The 16,051-nt window shown below is 52.3% G+C and overlaps 4 non-coding genes across 4 annotated transcripts; 1 reads left to right on the top strand and 3 right to left on the bottom strand.

Annotated features, from left to right (window-relative positions):
- Positions 1-1,352: 1,352 nt before the first annotated feature.
- Positions 1,353-1,434, top strand: TRNAS-AGA. Its single transcript has one exon. It is a non-coding gene; the product is annotated as a tRNA-Ser (tRNA).
- Positions 1,435-2,883: 1,449 nt separating this feature from the next.
- TRNAM-CAU lies at positions 2,884-2,955 on the bottom strand. Its single transcript has one exon. It is a non-coding gene; the product is annotated as a tRNA-Met (tRNA).
- A 5,001-nt stretch (positions 2,956-7,956) lies between these two features.
- TRNAS-AGA lies at positions 7,957-8,038 on the bottom strand. The gene has a single exon. It is a non-coding gene; the product is annotated as a tRNA-Ser (tRNA).
- A 6,255-nt stretch (positions 8,039-14,293) lies between these two features.
- Positions 14,294-14,375, bottom strand: TRNAS-AGA. The gene has a single exon. It is a non-coding gene; the product is annotated as a tRNA-Ser (tRNA).
- Between the last annotated feature and the right edge of the window lie 1,676 nt (positions 14,376-16,051).

The raw sequence follows: 16,051 nt of genomic DNA on the forward strand, positions 1-16,051 counted from the left end.
CAACACTCGTCTTGAAAAAACGGTTGGTCGCTTGGAGTTGTCCAGCCTCGCCGGAAGCCGAGCTATCGAACCAGCCTGATGGCAGGGCCCGGGCGGTGGACGGATGGGGACTGCAGGGAGGCCCACAAGTACAAGTACAAGTGAAGCTTCTTGTACTCCCGCTTTCATGTAATTTGGCCTTAGCGTTGGTCAGGGGAGCCCCCCTACCAATGAAAGTACCTGGGGATTTGTCGGTTGGGGAATTGCCCATGACAGGCCCCCCGGGGAAAAGGACTATTGGGGAAAGAAATAAGATTCCGCAGGGAAATTGTGCGGCCCCACATCCACCCCTTGCCACCCCCCTATAAAGACTTCTCTACCTAAAGGAAGGATGGGCCCATATATTTCCCAGCCAAGGAGGGGGCAAATGGGTTCGAAATCCCCACTATGGCAACAAAGAAACATATCTATGGATACAAATTACTCCAACCCCTAGGGCCGCTTGGCCCCCAGGAGGCTTCCAGATGATAACTGGACCTGGTGGGTTAAGGTACAGAATGGTTCATTAGTTCCTAGGTATACATTGTCTCTCTGGGAGCACATGAGGCCTGGGTTCCCAGGGCCCTCTTGGCTCCCTCCCCGCACCCCAGACCAAAGCGAATACCTTTGTTCCTTGTAGTGCAAATGGTTCAAAGAAACAATTAAAAAGTCCTATCCCTGTAAACGTTCCACTTGAGGTGTCGAGAGCTAGATGACCTTGAAAGGGCAGGAGGGAACGTTACAAGAAAATAACTATGTTGTTCCTTTATGGGTGATCACACAAAGGAACATTTTTAGAATTAGGTAATGCCTAGAAACATAGATAACACAGCTACAAGGAATTTGCTAACAAATATAATGCCACGTTTGCCACAATAAAGCGGCCGGTCCGAACCCACTGCTGTTGTCTGTGTCCATGTGTTATTTTCGCCGACGCCGTTCATCCTTCGGGAACCCCTGGACCTGCTGGGGCTGGACCTCGGCACAGCCTGTCGCTGTCCTCACGGAGCCGCGGCCCGATGCTACAGCCCGTGCGGGTTTGCTGCGCGTCTCCCGGGTCCCCTCGGCAGCTGGCCGCTCAGGGAGCTGGGCTCCCGGGAAGTGTCCTGCCCCAGCCCTTCCGGCAGGCCGCCCGAGGCAGGGGTCCTCCTGAGCTCACGACAAGGACGCGTGACCCCGCCCATTCGCCCCGCTGATGTCCAACGGGAAGAGACGGGAACAGCAGATGCGCTTCCTGGTGGAAGATGCGAGCCCCTGACACCTGTCCCTGACGCCTGCCCCTGACGCCTGCGGGCCTCACGGCTACTTGTGCTAATGAGGCCCACGGCTCCCGTGTAGTCGTGGCCGAGTGGTTAAGGCGATGGACTAGAAATCCATTGGGGTCTCCCCGCGCAGGTTCGAATCCTGCCGACTACGGCGCCCCGCCCCCCACCTGGGGACTATCCTATTGTCGCCCCCTGAGCCGGGAAGGCAGCGACCCGGTCCTTTCTGGGTTGGCGGGAAGACTCCGCGCTTGCCCGGGCAGGAGGCGCGCGCGCCGTGTTTCCATGCACTTTTGCACAAGTCACTCGGCCACAGTCCTGCAGGTGCGTCCCTGTCCCCGAGGAGGAGCCAGGCTTCGCGATGCTCCCGTGTCCGCCGCGGTCCCAGCCCCGCTCGGACGGCAGCGTGTCCGCCCGGGAGGTGGCCGCGGGGTCCGCAGGGGGCTTCTCCCCGAGCCGGGGAAGATGGCAGGTGCGGCGTCCCCCCGGGAGCCGGACCTGGAATTCACAGAGCCCTGAGCACAGAAGGGGTGCAACCACAGCCGGACCCGCAGCTTGTCCCGCTCCTCCCTTCCAGCGGCTCATCCTCCGGGGGCTGCGCCGCGGCTCGTGAACAGACACGCAAGGAGAAACGCGGGAGTTTGCCCCCTAGACTTCCGGTTAAAAGTCCGCCCCCTCCCGCCTCAACGGCGCGGCCGCTGCGGTGACGGAACGGCGCGTCCTTCCCGAGTCGGGAGACTTCACCCGGGCCCCGGGGAGCCGGGCTTCTCACCGAGACCGGGATCGGGCCGGTACGTGCGGGGAGGCGCGCGGGGAGGGGGTCCCGGAGTCAGGGGCCGCAGGGCGGGGGCGCGGCCGTCTGGGGCGCGCACGTCTCGGGTCCCGCGCGTCCCGGCCCGGAAGGGAGGCGGACGCTGGGGTCACTTCTGCGAGCGGTTCCCGCCCGCGAACCCCCCGCCCGCCCGCCCGCGCCCCGGTCCTCTTCCGTCCGCTCCCGCCGCGCGGCCCCGCGTCCTCCCCCTGCCCGCAGTCTCCCCCTGCCCTTTCCCGTCCCACCCTCCCCCTGCCCACCCGCCCCCGCAGCACCTCCTCCCCCGGGAGCCGCGGCACCGCGTCCCGCCGCCCGCTCCCCCACGCGTACGGACTCCCGCTATCGCGGGGGCTTCTCCTACGGGCGCCCCCCGGAGCGTCACCTCCCCTCCCTCCGCCCTGAACCCCCACTCTCTCCGAGGGTCACCTCCGCTCCGCCGAGGGTCAGCCCCGCTCCTCCCAGGGTCAGCTCCCTTTCCCCCGAGGGTCCCCTCCGCGGCGTCCCAAGCCAAGGCCGCCAGCGCCTGGCGGCGCGGGAAGTAGGGGCGCGGCCGGGCTCACGAAAGGCCCCTATGACTCTTTAGGTTTGAGCCCGAGTCCAGCCGGCAGACCGGGAGTCGAGGTGCCAGAAAAATGAAAGGCTGGGAGGGTTTGCCGTTATTCCGAGAGCTTTGAGAAAGAGGTGCGAGGAAGAGAGAGCAGGGCAGCCGTGAGATCCTTCCCCGGGAGGGGCCTCCGCCCTGGGGGTGCTTGGGAAGCAGACCCCGCGCTCGCGGGCAGCAATAAGCGAGCTTAGCAGAGGATGGTTTCGATCCATCGACCTCTGGGTTATGGGCCCAGCACGCTCCCGCTGCGCCACTCTGCTCATCTGGCGAGGCCACCGCTGGCTTTCCTACCCCGATTCCTACCTGCTTGACCCGCGTGCTGCTACGCTCCGTCCCCCACTCTCCCTCCCTCCCTCCCTCCGACTCTGCTCCCCGTTTCACTCCCTTCCCAGCCCAACAATCCACGCCACTCCCGACGTGTCCTCGCCGCGCAGACCCTCGGGGACCTCCAGTCCTCTCCCTGCGAGGTCGCCCGTCACCCGCCTGCGCTGGGAGTGATGATGGCGAGGATGTCAGCTCTCCACACCAGGGCTCGGGCAAAGCCCCTTCCTTGGGATTCGCCCCTGGTCCTCCAGCCCATCACCTTTCTCCTCTTCCTTCTCGCCGCGCACTTGGATTTATCCGCTAACGTGGTCCCGGGCTCTGTTTTACCTTTCGTGACCCCTGCCCGCGCTTCCGCGCAGGTCTCATTCGCTCGGCCGCTCTCCGTTATTGGAGACCCCAAAGTCACCCCCCCCCATTTCCAAGCCCCCATCGCGGGGTTCAGAGCCACCTGCACCCAGCTCTGGAAGCGCCCCCACCCCCACCCCAGCGCACCGCGCTCCGAGGTCAGACGTGGGGCTGCGCGACAGGTCCGTTTCTACCTGCGGGGTCTTGGCCCTCGGGCACCGACAGACGGATGACTTAGCCCAGAAGGCCCTAGCGACTCTGCAGGCTGCCAAGGCTGCAGGCGTTTGAAGAAACCCGACACGCCAGCTCCCGGGGCAGAGACGGGCCCTCTCCGAGGCGATTTTACCCAAACCGGGGCCGCGCTTCCCCCGATACAGGCGCGGTTTGTGGCACCTGCAAACCTCTGAAGGCGCCGACTGGTTTCCTCCTTCACCCCCTTCGCTTCCCTTCCGAATTCTGCAGGGTGCGCACCTTCTCGGGCACATTCTCGTCCTTTCTGCCCCGTTTCCTCTTGTCTGCCACAGAAGCGCAGACCCTGTGTGGACCGCCCGGGACAGAACGTTCCGTCACTTCTACGGCTGACCCCCGCCAGCAGGAACGGGACACGGCCCCCTCCTGCCGGAAGAGGGTCACGCGGCCTCTGCACCTGTGCGTCGGTCACTTGGACTCCCGAATGCTCTCCCGGGAAATTGCAAGGGTCGAACCAAGACTTCCAAAAAAGATCGTGGAAACGCGGAGACGGCCCCAGCACCGGGGATTTGGCCCGCGCTCCTCAATTCTGTCAAGCGAAGCCAGACTCCGGGCGCCTGTCCTTAGCCGGACTGGCCGCCCGTTTTTTGGCTTTGATTCGAAGTGCTAATTTCGAAGCCTGTGACACTATTTCTGGACTGCACTAGAAGGGCTGAAACTTACATTTTTATGTCTAGAGGGAGCCCAGTTTTTCGCCCTCAGGATTGACAGTGCGAGTCAAGAGGCTCCAGTTGTCGATCTCTGGTCTGCTCCGCGGCCCCCACTCCAGCAGCTTCGTCTTTAGATGTCCCCACCCACCCATCACTTCTGGCAGTGTCTTAGGCTCGAGGATCCTCTGTCTTGGTCTTTCTTCAACTTTTCAGGTGGAAAACTTAGCTGCAGGGAGGATCAGGCTCTAGCGGATTGCTTGTTTCGTATGGAACACGGGAGATGGAAATTCCTGCAGCTAAATGAGAACTAGACTTAGATCCAGCAAGATCACTCACCCGGATGAAGCAATTGTCTTCGACTTTGACTCTCTCCCAGTGAGGTGAAAGAACATAGTGAAATGTACGTTCGAAGCCAAAGTTTCTGACTCTTTGACATAATGGGTCCAATAGATGACCCTTTGCTCTCATGACAAATGGGCACGTTGTGCTTTGTCCCTGGGTTGACGAGACTCGGTTTGATTTAATCTCCAGCTTCCTGCTTTATCAGCCTCTGAGGGCAACCAGGGAGCTACCCTCCAAACCAGGACAAACCCTGATGGAAGGTTCAGACGGACTCTGGATCAAGCTCTGTGAGGAATGATGGACAACGCGAAGACATTCGCTGTGAAATCATGTGCAATACAAAGATAAGGGGCACTAAGGAATCTACTCCTGAAATCGTTGTTGCACTATATGCTAACTAATTTGGATGTAAATTTAAAAAAAGAAATAAAAAAATAAAATTACAAAAATTACATTATCCACAAAAAAAACAAACAAACATTTTGAGGGAAATACAGACCGAAGAAGGTTAAACATGTAGCCTACGCTAATAAAACAGCAGAGCCAGAAGCTTCTGGTTTCTTTACATTTTAGACCTACCTGGCAACTACACCTCTAATAAAAAGCTCTTTTGTAATGATACAAAAAAAAAGAAGATTTCAAAACTCTAAATGTAATAGTTTTTGATTCTTTAAGCTGTGGAACGCATATATAATGGAATATTCTGCAGGTGATCGTGTGAATGAGGCAAGTTCGTTTGTACTGATGTGAATCACACATGCATAATATATGTAAATCTATGTATTTACTCCATGTAACTGCAGACTCACTGAGTTGTAAGTAATGCTAGAGAGAGAACACGGTACCCGAGTTTCCCCCCATGGTGACATCCGGGCTCATCACATCACCAGCAGGATATCGACATTGATACAGCCCTCCAAGTCTTATTCTCATCTCCCCAGTTGTACTCACTTTGGTGTGAGTACGTTCACCTCTATGCAGTTTATCCCGAGCAGATTCACGTAGCCAGCACCCCAAGCCCATGTGGCTTCCTGGCAGTGAGACTCCGCCCCCCCATCTTCTCCCAGCACTTCCCTCCCTAAGGCCAGAAAACCAGAAGCTGATTCTTCATCTAAGCGAGTCTTTCCCGGAATGTTGTAGAAGTGGAATCACACAAAATATAACTTTTTGAGATTGGCTTCTTTTCCACACAAGTCCCTGGAAATTCATCCAAGTGGCCACATGTGTCTGTAGTCTCTTCCTTTGTACCGGAAGCATATTTCACAGTGTGGATACATCATTAGCTGTTCAGACATTCACCTACCTGTGTTTCCAGTTTGGGGCTAGTCTGGGTAAAGATGCTGTAAAAAAAAAAAAAAACTGCATACAGATCTTTGTAGGAACATAAGTTCCTATTTCTCTGGAATAAATACCCGAGAGTGCGATTACTGGATTATCTGAAAATTTCATGTTTACTTTTCTAAGAAACTACCAAACCATTTTCCTGAGTCACTTTACCATTTTACGTTCCCACCATCAGTGTAGGAGTGATTTAGTTTCCCCACATCCTCGCCAGAATCGAGTGTTGTCATTATTTTTGGTTTAGCCATTCTGACAGGTGGAGGGTGATACCTTATTGTGGTTTTAATTTGTATTTCCCTGACAGCTAAGGAAGTTGAACATTTTGTTCCTGTACTTAATCTGCCATCCGTTTATTATCATAGGTGTAATGTCTCTCATGTCTTTTATCCACTTTCTAACTAAAGTGTTGGTTTTCTTTCCTGGTCTGTCCAGTTTCGAGAATTCTGTGTAGATGTTCTAGATACTGTCCTTTACCAGATATGTGGGTTATAAATATTTCTCCCAATTTGTAGCTGGTTTTTTCAACTGCTTCATAGCGTCTTTCTGCAGAGTAAAAGTTGTTAATTTTGAAGAGGTCTGATTTATCTCTTTTCCTTTTGAGGATTGAGCTTTTGGTACCAAATGGAAGGACTCTGCCTGACCCTAGATCCTGAAAAATCTGCTATGTTGTTTTCTAAAAGTTTTAGAACTTTACATTTCAGTCTGTGATTCATTTTAAGTTAATTTTTGTGTACAGAATGAGATTTAGGTCGATGTGGGTTTTGGTTTTTGTTTTTGTTGGGGTTTTTGGCCTACGGATGCCAGCTACTCGAGGACCAAGTATTGAAGGCTCCCTCTTCTGTTGAATTTTTTCCCCTACGCTACTGTTCAGAAATCAGTTGGGCATATTTCCATGGGTCAGTATGTATTGTTAAGGGAAAGAAATAACCAAGATGAACACTCTGTACGAATTTGCAACCCTTCACTTAAGAGTATAGAGTGGACTGAACATTATACACACATGTAACTCTGGAAAGTCATACAAAAACTCATTCCACTGGGGAGGCAAATCGAAGAGCTCAAGCAATTAGATGGAAAACACTTTTTTTCACTGCGTGTATCCCAATATCATTGGAGATTCATATCGTGATTATTATTTTTAAAATATTTTAAATATTGAAATTCTTTTTTTTATTAAAAATTTTTTATGTTTTTTTGAGACAGAGACAGAGCATGAATGGGGGAGGGGCAGAAAGAGAGGGAGACACAGAATCCAAAGCAGGCTCCAGGCTCTGAGCTGTCAGCACAGAGCCCAATGTGGGGCTTGAACCCATGGACCGCGAGATCACGCCCTGAGCTGAGAAGTCGGTCATTCAACCAACTGAGCCACCCAGGCGCCCCAATATTGGAATTCTTAATATGCAAAGAAAACATACTTTCTGTCCGTTGATAACAGCTTTGTTCTAGACTTTATTTTCCAGTGACATGGAAGCAAATGATTTTACCGTCTTCGGATAGCATTTACTTCTGGCGCTTCTTTCCTTACCCCTTACCCAGGCTGGGGTTGTGGCAAGCCAGCCTGAAACTCCAGATCAGCCTGCACAGACGCATGAAAACATGAGTGTATTGGGGGATATTAGCGATACAGCTGGTCTGCAAAAATTGCCGAACGGTAACGATTCCATGGAGAAGCAAGCACTCCCACTAGCTTTTCATCTTTCTGAAAGAGTGACCTTCAAGCAGGAACCACCAAGGTATCCCTGAAATTTGGACTCTTCTGGGAGAAAAGAAAGCATTAGGACTCAGGTCAAACCTACTGGATAATACAGTAATTAGGATTTCTTTTTTTCTGGCCAGATTGAGAGGCTCCATCACAGGCCCGTTAATCCCAAGAACAAAACAGGGGGGTTTTAGTGAATGGGGATGCATTGTTTACAGTTTGGGTTCAGTTCCTGTTTCTCTTGAACTTGCAGCTGTGTAGGGTTTCAAAGTAACCTACAAGATGTCAAAATATCCCGGAGGGAGTCGCTCCGTAGTCGGCAGGATTCGAACCTGCGCGGGGAAACCCCAATGGATTTCTAGTCCATCGCCTTAACCACTCGGCCACGACTACACGACAGAGCTGTCCCTTGTTAAAGTAAATAGCCGTGCTGAAGCTTGGTTCTGTTGGTGAAGGTCACGTTGCGTACCAGAAAGTGCAGTTGTAGTCAAATCCTTCCTATTCCTTAATGTCATCTGGATGACTACCATACTGCGGCACCATATTGGCAAGTAAGACTTTCTCCTCAGAACTGAAGGGACTCCTTGTTCTGATGAGTTGTTGGAACGAGTCAGCCTTTGGGGAAGCTGGACGGGCTACGTCCCACAACTGCAACGGCCTTCAACATTCACTGCAGAATTGTATGTGATAGCTACGATGTTTAAAAAACAGAAAAGGTGAAAAGGTGGTGCACGTGCATATGTTTTCCCTCTGGAAGGTTCCACCAGACCTGGCTTCTGCTTGCTGCTGTGCGTAGAAATTGAAGAGCTGAACTCGTGGGTTGCAGAGAGCTTTTAGTTTTCACTACGTGTGCTTCAAAATAACGTGAGTTTTGCCATCGTTATTACTTATGTACACGTTTTCCTGTATCTTGTTTATATACCTAGAATTGCTGGGTCATATGGTCGGTCGATGCTTAATCTTTTGAAGAGCGGCCAGACTGTTTTCCCACATGAATGCACCATTTTCATCCTCCCCTGTGTGTGATGGTCCAGATTTCTCCATATCCTCCCCAACACTTGTTATTACATGGCCTTTTCATTAAAGCTATCCTGATAGGTGTGAAATAGTATGTCACTGGGGTTTTGATTTGCATTTCCCAAACGACTAATGACAGCCGACATTTTCCCGTGTGCTTAATGGCCATCTGTATATCTTTCTTAGGGAAAAGTCTACTTGTGTACTTTGCTCATTTTTTCACGAACTATTTGTCTTTCCCTGGAGTTGTAAAGGTCTGTATACATTCTAGATGCAAGTCCCTTATCTGGTTTATGATTTGCAAATCTTTTCCTCTAGCTTTTTGGTTGCATTTTTTATAGCGTCCTTTGAAGCACGATTGCTTTTGATGTTAACGAAGTCTACTTTATCTATTTTTTGTTGCTTGAGCCGTGGTGTCATACCTAACAATCCATTGCCAAATCTGAGGCCTTGCAGATTTCCCCAGTGTTTCCTTTTCAAAGGTTGATAATATTAGAGCTTGTATTATGTCTTTAACCCGTTTTGAGTTAATTTGTGTAAATTGTGTGAGGTAAGGACACAGCTTCATTCTTTGGCAGGTGGTCATCTAGGTCTCAGAGCCACCGTTTGTTGAAAAGACCATTCCCACCCCCACCCCCACCCCCACCAATGGCCTTGGCACTTTTTAATAAAAAACCAGATGACTGCAGACATATGGCTTTATTTCTGGACTCTCAATTCTATCCCATTGATTTCACTGTCCTGATCATCATTGCCTTGCAGTTAGTCTTAAAGTTGGGAAGTGAGTCCTCCTACTTTTTCTTCTTTTTCAAGATTGTTCTGGATATTCTAGGTCCCTTGAAATCCCATGTGAATTTTAGAATCAGCTCATCAATTTCTACAAAGAAGTCAGCTAGCATTCTGGGAGGGAGGATCAATTTGGGGGACACTTGCTATCATAACATTGTTAAGACGCAATCCATAAGCGTATCTATCTTCATTTATTTCAGTTATGTGTTGTAGTCTTCAGAGTGTAAGTTTTGCACTTCTTTTGTTGAACTTGTTCCTGAATAGTTTTTCTTTTTTCAGGCATTTTACATAGAGGCATTTACTTTGCCCTTTTTCCCTTCCTTGTGAAACATGACGAAGCTGTCTGAAGCCTCCCAGATATAATATTAAGTGCTTAGTATAGCTTACGCAGACAAAACAAACAAACAAAAAACATCAAAAACAGAAAAGCAAACTGTGAAACACAGTGTATCTTTGATAAAACTCCATTTCTGAATGAATTTGATCTTATTGACTGGGGTGTAGTTAACACAAAGTGAAGGCGAAGGACGTGTCCCTGCTCTTGTGACTTGTGTCCAACTAGGAAGGCTACTCTATGCACATACAACAGAGCCCACACGGGAAGGGTTTGAATAGCCATTAGAGACCGTGAGTGTAGGGGCGCCTGGCTGGCTCAGTGGGTGGAGCTTGGGCCTCTTGATGTTGTGAGTTCAAGCTCAACTGTGTGCAAAGTTTACTTGAAAATAAAATCTCAACAACAACAAAAACCTCCTGAGGGTGTAATGGCAGCGATGACGTGGAAGGCATAAATACAATCACGCTCGTGTAATGTAAGAGGGGGGAGAAGAGAATAAGTTTGTCGATACCGTTGGCAATACAGATCAGCCAAGTCCTTGAAAGTTATTTGCTTTAGATGGACACCCGCCTGTCTTGGTCTGAGTACGTCAACACACGTGGGCATGGCAGTGAGCCTAGTGGTTTCCAGGAAAGCTTCTTCCCTCCTGTGGTAGTGAGTGGGTCTTTGAGAAGACTCATGTTGGACTCACGTCAGACAAACCTAGTACAAGTTAGAAGGAATCTATTTGTGACCCACATATCTTCTCTTAGTCATTTTGTGTGCTTCCCAAAACAAAATCGAGTTAGCAAGCTCTTCTTCCCATTCAGTGGTCATGAAGCTATTAAGGAAGAAATTAGTAACTTATTTTTTGGCTCATAATCCCACGTCCCGGAAAATAACATTTACTCACCCTCTCACAGAGAGACGCCCACCCCCGGGGGCAAAACCAACAATTGTAGAGACCACGTGGGGGGTGGGGATTCACAAACACTGTTAGAGGCCACAGACAGCAGACTGAGAAACCATCTGCATTTTAGCCTCTCCTTTGTGTCTCCTTTTATTTTAACGAATAAGTTTCATCACTACTACACTGTGATTAAACACAAAGTTGCCAGAGAAATATCGTCCCTGAAACGCGTCTATGTGAGTCATTAACCTCAACTTTATAAACTGGGAGGCCAAGGCACACCCATGCCCTAGGCTCAGGCCCTAGTCAAACCAGCTGTACGACTTCTCTCACCTTTGCCAGGTGTGAGTTCCTCAATGCACACCCCTGAGACACTAAAATCAGACACACGCAGGCCCAACAGAGTGGAACAGAACTCTGTGCCCTTGTAACCAGAGGTCACAGGATCCTCCACTCCTCCCTTGGTCTCCACTGAGAAGCCCTTGGTTTGTCCTTTTCTGCCTTTCTTTCCGGGAGTCACAGACACCTCGTAAGTAGCATTTTACTGGCAGTGCTGTGTTCCTTCTGAAGGACTAGCACATGTGACGGAGGACACAGAGGTTTCTTAAGACATGTGAGGGGAAATGCTGGATTCATGCGTCTACTTTCTGCAGACTCTTCGATGAAGCCAGGAAAACAGGAGAGAGCAAAGGACACTCCACTTAGGAATTTACTATTTAGAAAGGACACGACACCAGTTAGATTCCTAAGTGGGGTGATTTGCTACGACAGTGGCTGAAATAGTTTATCAGCTGGACTTTGAGGACCGAAACGGGACAGTCCATTGAGACACACGTTCTGCAGACACGATGAAGGAGAAGTACCACGCCAGGCTGAAAGGAGAGATATGTGCAAAACGTGACTTGGGGGCGCTAGCGGTGATGTGCGTCTTCCCAAACCGTGTTTTTTTGGCAAAGACACCAGGAGAGGCATAGAAGCCGGGGGTGGGGGATGAACTACTCTCTCAGTATGAACTCTCTCAGTATCCAAGTGGGAGCCGTGGGAAGGCAGCCTCCAAGATGCACGGATGGCAGGAAGCGAGGGCCGAAGCTAACCATCGACTTGCCCCCACGAGGAATTCTACCTTTGCTGTAAGGGCAGCAACTCAGCCCGTCAGAGAGACGCGCCCCCCCCCCACCCCCCACGGCGGCACAAGGAGAGGAGAGGGGGGAGCTGATGAGTGATGAAGGCGCACGGCTTCCCGGCCTCTGCCTTCTTAGAAATCGCCCCTGCAAGGGACGGACAGTGTCCTCGGTGCCCAAACAGCTGCTTCCGCCGCCCGGACAGGCGCTCCCCGCCGCTCGGGGACAGGGGCTGCGAGCCTCGCTCACCGGCCGCCGCAGACACCCAGGGAGCCGGGGAAGAGCGCCTGGAAATGCTGGGAGTCACAGCGACAGTAGTCCCCGAAGCGCCGTGAGGTGCGCGCCCGGGAGACTCCCAACTTAGACGTACCCCGTTGTTTCCCGCGTAGACCATCCTTGGCTTCGATGTCCTGCACGCTCAGTGTGGTGCTTTCTACACGCGGCAGATCTGTGGTGTCTTAGCCGCTTGCCTCGGGGAACCAGTGAGCCCTTGGACCCAAGGAAACGCGGTCCAAGTGCAAACTACACGCCAGACTTGGAAGATTGTGCCCGGAAAAAAAAAAAAAAAAAAAACAACAAAATATCTCGTCGACTCTCCAAATTGCTTACAGCTTGAAATGATAGGTTGGCTGTATTGGGTTAAATAAAACATTGTTAAAATGAATTATACTTGTCGTTTCACTTTTTAATATGACTGATAGAAATCTTTACATTATAGCTGTGGCCGTATTTCCACTGGAAATGCTACTACTCTCTGAATATCAAAACGATGGAGGAAAATGAAGGGTGGCTCTATCGGGTCGTCTCCACTTCCTGACCTACATTCTCTGTTGAAATCACCGGAACTCTGGCTCCGGTCCACCAGTGTGGTGTTGTCGCTTTTATCTTCCTCCTCTACAAGACATCTTGGCAATTTAAAAGCAAAGGGAGAACTCTTTCTAGAATCCCAGCGGCAATGTTTGGAAACCAGATCACACACCCACACTCTGACAAGCAAAATTCTGCGTCATGGGCCGTCCTGGTTGGGGATCCTTGCTACAGCCCTCAGAACATGGGCTCTGCCCTCCACGGGCTCCTCCAGAAGAAGCATTGGGAATGAGAGGAACTCCCGCTGACAGATCAAAGCTCTCCTCTAAGGTATGTTTTTGAACACATTAAAAAAAACCTGTCTTTTTTTTACATTTATTTTTTAAAGCAATCTCTACACCCCACGTGGGGCTTGAACCAGCAGCCTTGAGATCAAGAGTTGCCCGCTCTACCAACTCAGCCAGCCAGACGCCCTTTCCTGAACACATTTTTGTTTTTAAATTCTGTACTTTGACGTCACATGGGTCACTTCCCTCACCTCTAAAATTAGGAATTGTTTCCACAAGAGGACCTGAACATTCCATTAGCTCTGACATTTTAGAATTCTGTTAGGTTCCGAATCTCAGGCACCAGTAAGCTGGATGTGAAAGGAGGAGAGAAGAAAGATGATGCGTTTTGCAAAGAAAGATCAAGTTCACCCTTCGAAACCTGTCTTGTAGGCCTGGCCGAGTCACGTTCATCCCGCTGGCACTGCTCAGCCGAGAGGACCTGTCACAGCTCAGCACCACCGACCCAGTTGACTTGGCGACTCACTGCTTTTAATTATTCCTCCTGCCTCTGGAGACACACATGAAGGAGGCAGGGATCCAGTCATCCATCCGTAGGGTGGGCACCGTGTTTACGAGGAGTTATGAGAAGCATCCTCGCACTAGGTGCACACGGGTGTGATGACACGGGTGTGACAAAGCAGCCAGGACAGTGACAGGCCGGAGTCTCCAAGGATTGTCCAGGGAGGGAGTCGAGAGTGTTCCTTTAATACACGACCCCCTGCCTGTAATTCGTACAGTGCGATTCTGCCTCTGAACCGGGTCTGGCTTGAGCCCAGGGAGGGTCAAACTCCTTGTCTTTGGCCCCTCTCTTCCCCCCCCCACCCCCCACCCCTCACCCCTGTCCGGGACCCCAGGAGGAGCCAGCTCAGCGAGACCCCGTCGACCCTGCTGGATGAGGAAAATGGCTTTACTTAATTTCCTTACTTGTGCAGTGGTTTGGATTCACGACTTGGCGACCATCGCCGGGTCGTGGCTTTCACCTGTATTTGATCCAAAGTTTCCTGGGATGACCTTTCCAGTGGCCAGGCCGTGCGTGGCGGGACAAGCGTCCAGACGAAGGTGCGATTCCTCGGAGATGCGGACCCCGCGGCCACCTCCCGGGCGGACACGCTGCCGTCCGAGCGGGGCTGGGACCGCGGCGGACACGGGAGCATCGCGAAGCCTGGCTCCTCCTCGGGGACAGGGACGCACCTGCAGGACTGTGGCCGAGTGACTTGTGCAAAAGTGCATGGAAACACGGCGCGCGCGCCTCGTGTCCGGGCAAGCGCGGAGTCTTCCCGCCGCCCCAGAAAGAACCGGGTCGCTGCCTTCCCGGCTCAGGCGGCGACAATAGGACGGCCCCCCAGGTGGGGGGCGGGGCACCGTAGTCGGCAGGATTCGAACCTGCGCGGGGAGACCCCAATGGATTTCTAGTCCATCGCCTTAACCACTCGGCCACGACTACATGGGAGCTACGGACCTCATTAGCATAAGTAGCCGTGAGGCCCGCAGGTGTCAGGGGCAGGCGCCAGGGGCAGGGTTCAGGGGCAGGCGTCAGGGGCAGGCGTCAGGGACAGGCGTCAGGGACAGGGGGCAGGAGCAGGGATCAGGGACAGGCGTCAAGGGCAGGAGGCAGGGACAGGCGTCAGAGGCAGCTGTCAGGCCCAGGCGTCAGGAGCAGGGGTCAGGGGCAGGCGCCAGGGGCAGGCGTCAGGGACAGGTGTCAGGGGCTCGCATCTTCCACCAGGAAGCGCATCTGCTGTTCCCCGTCTCTTCCCGTTGGACATCAGCGGGGCGAATGGGCGGGGTCACGCGTCCTTGTCGTGAGCTCGGGAGGACCCCTGCCTCGGGCGGCCTGCCGGAAGGGGCTGGGGCAGGACACCCCCCGGGAGCCCAGCACCCTGCGCGGCCAGCTGCCGAGGGGACCCGGGAGACGCGCAGCAAACCCGCACGGGCTGTAGCATCGGCCGCGGCTCCGTGAGGACAGCGACAGGCTGGACAACTCCAAGTGACCAACCATTTTCAAGACGAGTGTTGGGTTCTGCACATGGCAGAAGATCCCGCGGCTGCTTCGAGGCAGAAGGTGCACGCTGGTTACCGACCGGACATACACCCGCTGTGTTTCGCGGCCCGTTTCCAAGGAGTCAAACTTACTTTAAAACAAAACCAAAAACCGCGCTGTTCGGAATTGTGACTTGAAGGAGAAGAAGCTCCAGTTGTCTCTTCGGGAGCCAGGTAGGACTTCTTCCCCAGGTTCCTTACCACTTTCAGCCTCGGATTTACTTTATGAAAGAATCCTGTTCAAAGCTTAAGGATTTTGCGCCCAGACTCTGCCGCGGGAGCCCCCCACCCCCACCCTCGGGTTCATGGGCAGGTTCAGACATCACTTTCGTCCCTTACTCCCTGTGTAGTTTTGGGGGAGTTACTTAAAATCTCTGTTTCAGTCTCTCGTGCTTCAAAATGAGAATGTCTTTGTCTACTATGTTGCAATGTGCTCAGAAAAACTGCTGGAATTTATTCCTTTGGCTAAACAGAGCTCTCCATCAAGGCAAACTGACGTTTGTCTTTATGGAAGTGAAACAGACACAGAAATATGCACAGCTCTCCAGGGCAGGGCTTTATGAGTTTTCGCCAATCCACACACCATGGTGAGCCAGATGGAGGTAGGTGGTAACCAACGCCCCAAGAGCTCCCGCCTGACCCCAGGTCTCACCCAGATGACCACACTGTTCACCGAGGCCATCAGAAATGTGCCGGTGAGAAGGGACTAGAATTACTGGGAAATTCAGGGCTCACTGAAGGACAGGTGGTCACAGAGCTGGGCTTGTTAATGGCAACGGGAGTGACAGGACCCTGGTGGAAGCAGGCAGTTACCATGACGACCAGCTGGGCTGGAGGGTCGGCTTCACCAACAGGGCTGTGGAGACAGTTCATAGACCGCAGGGTCCTGAAGGGTCAGACAGCCAGTTGGTATGTGTGCTGCATAATCTATATGATCTAGGGACGCCTGGGGGGCTCAGTTGGTTCAGCATCTGGCTCTTGATTTTGCTCAGGCCATGATCTCAGGGTTTGTGAGTTCAAGCCCTCTGTCCTGCTCTGCATTGACAATGCGGAGCCTGCTTGGGATTCTCTGTCCCCACC

This window comes from Panthera tigris, chromosome B2, assembly GCF_018350195.1.
Source record: "Panthera tigris isolate Pti1 chromosome B2, P.tigris_Pti1_mat1.1, whole genome shotgun sequence".
NCBI lineage: Eukaryota > Metazoa > Chordata > Mammalia > Carnivora > Felidae > Panthera > Panthera tigris.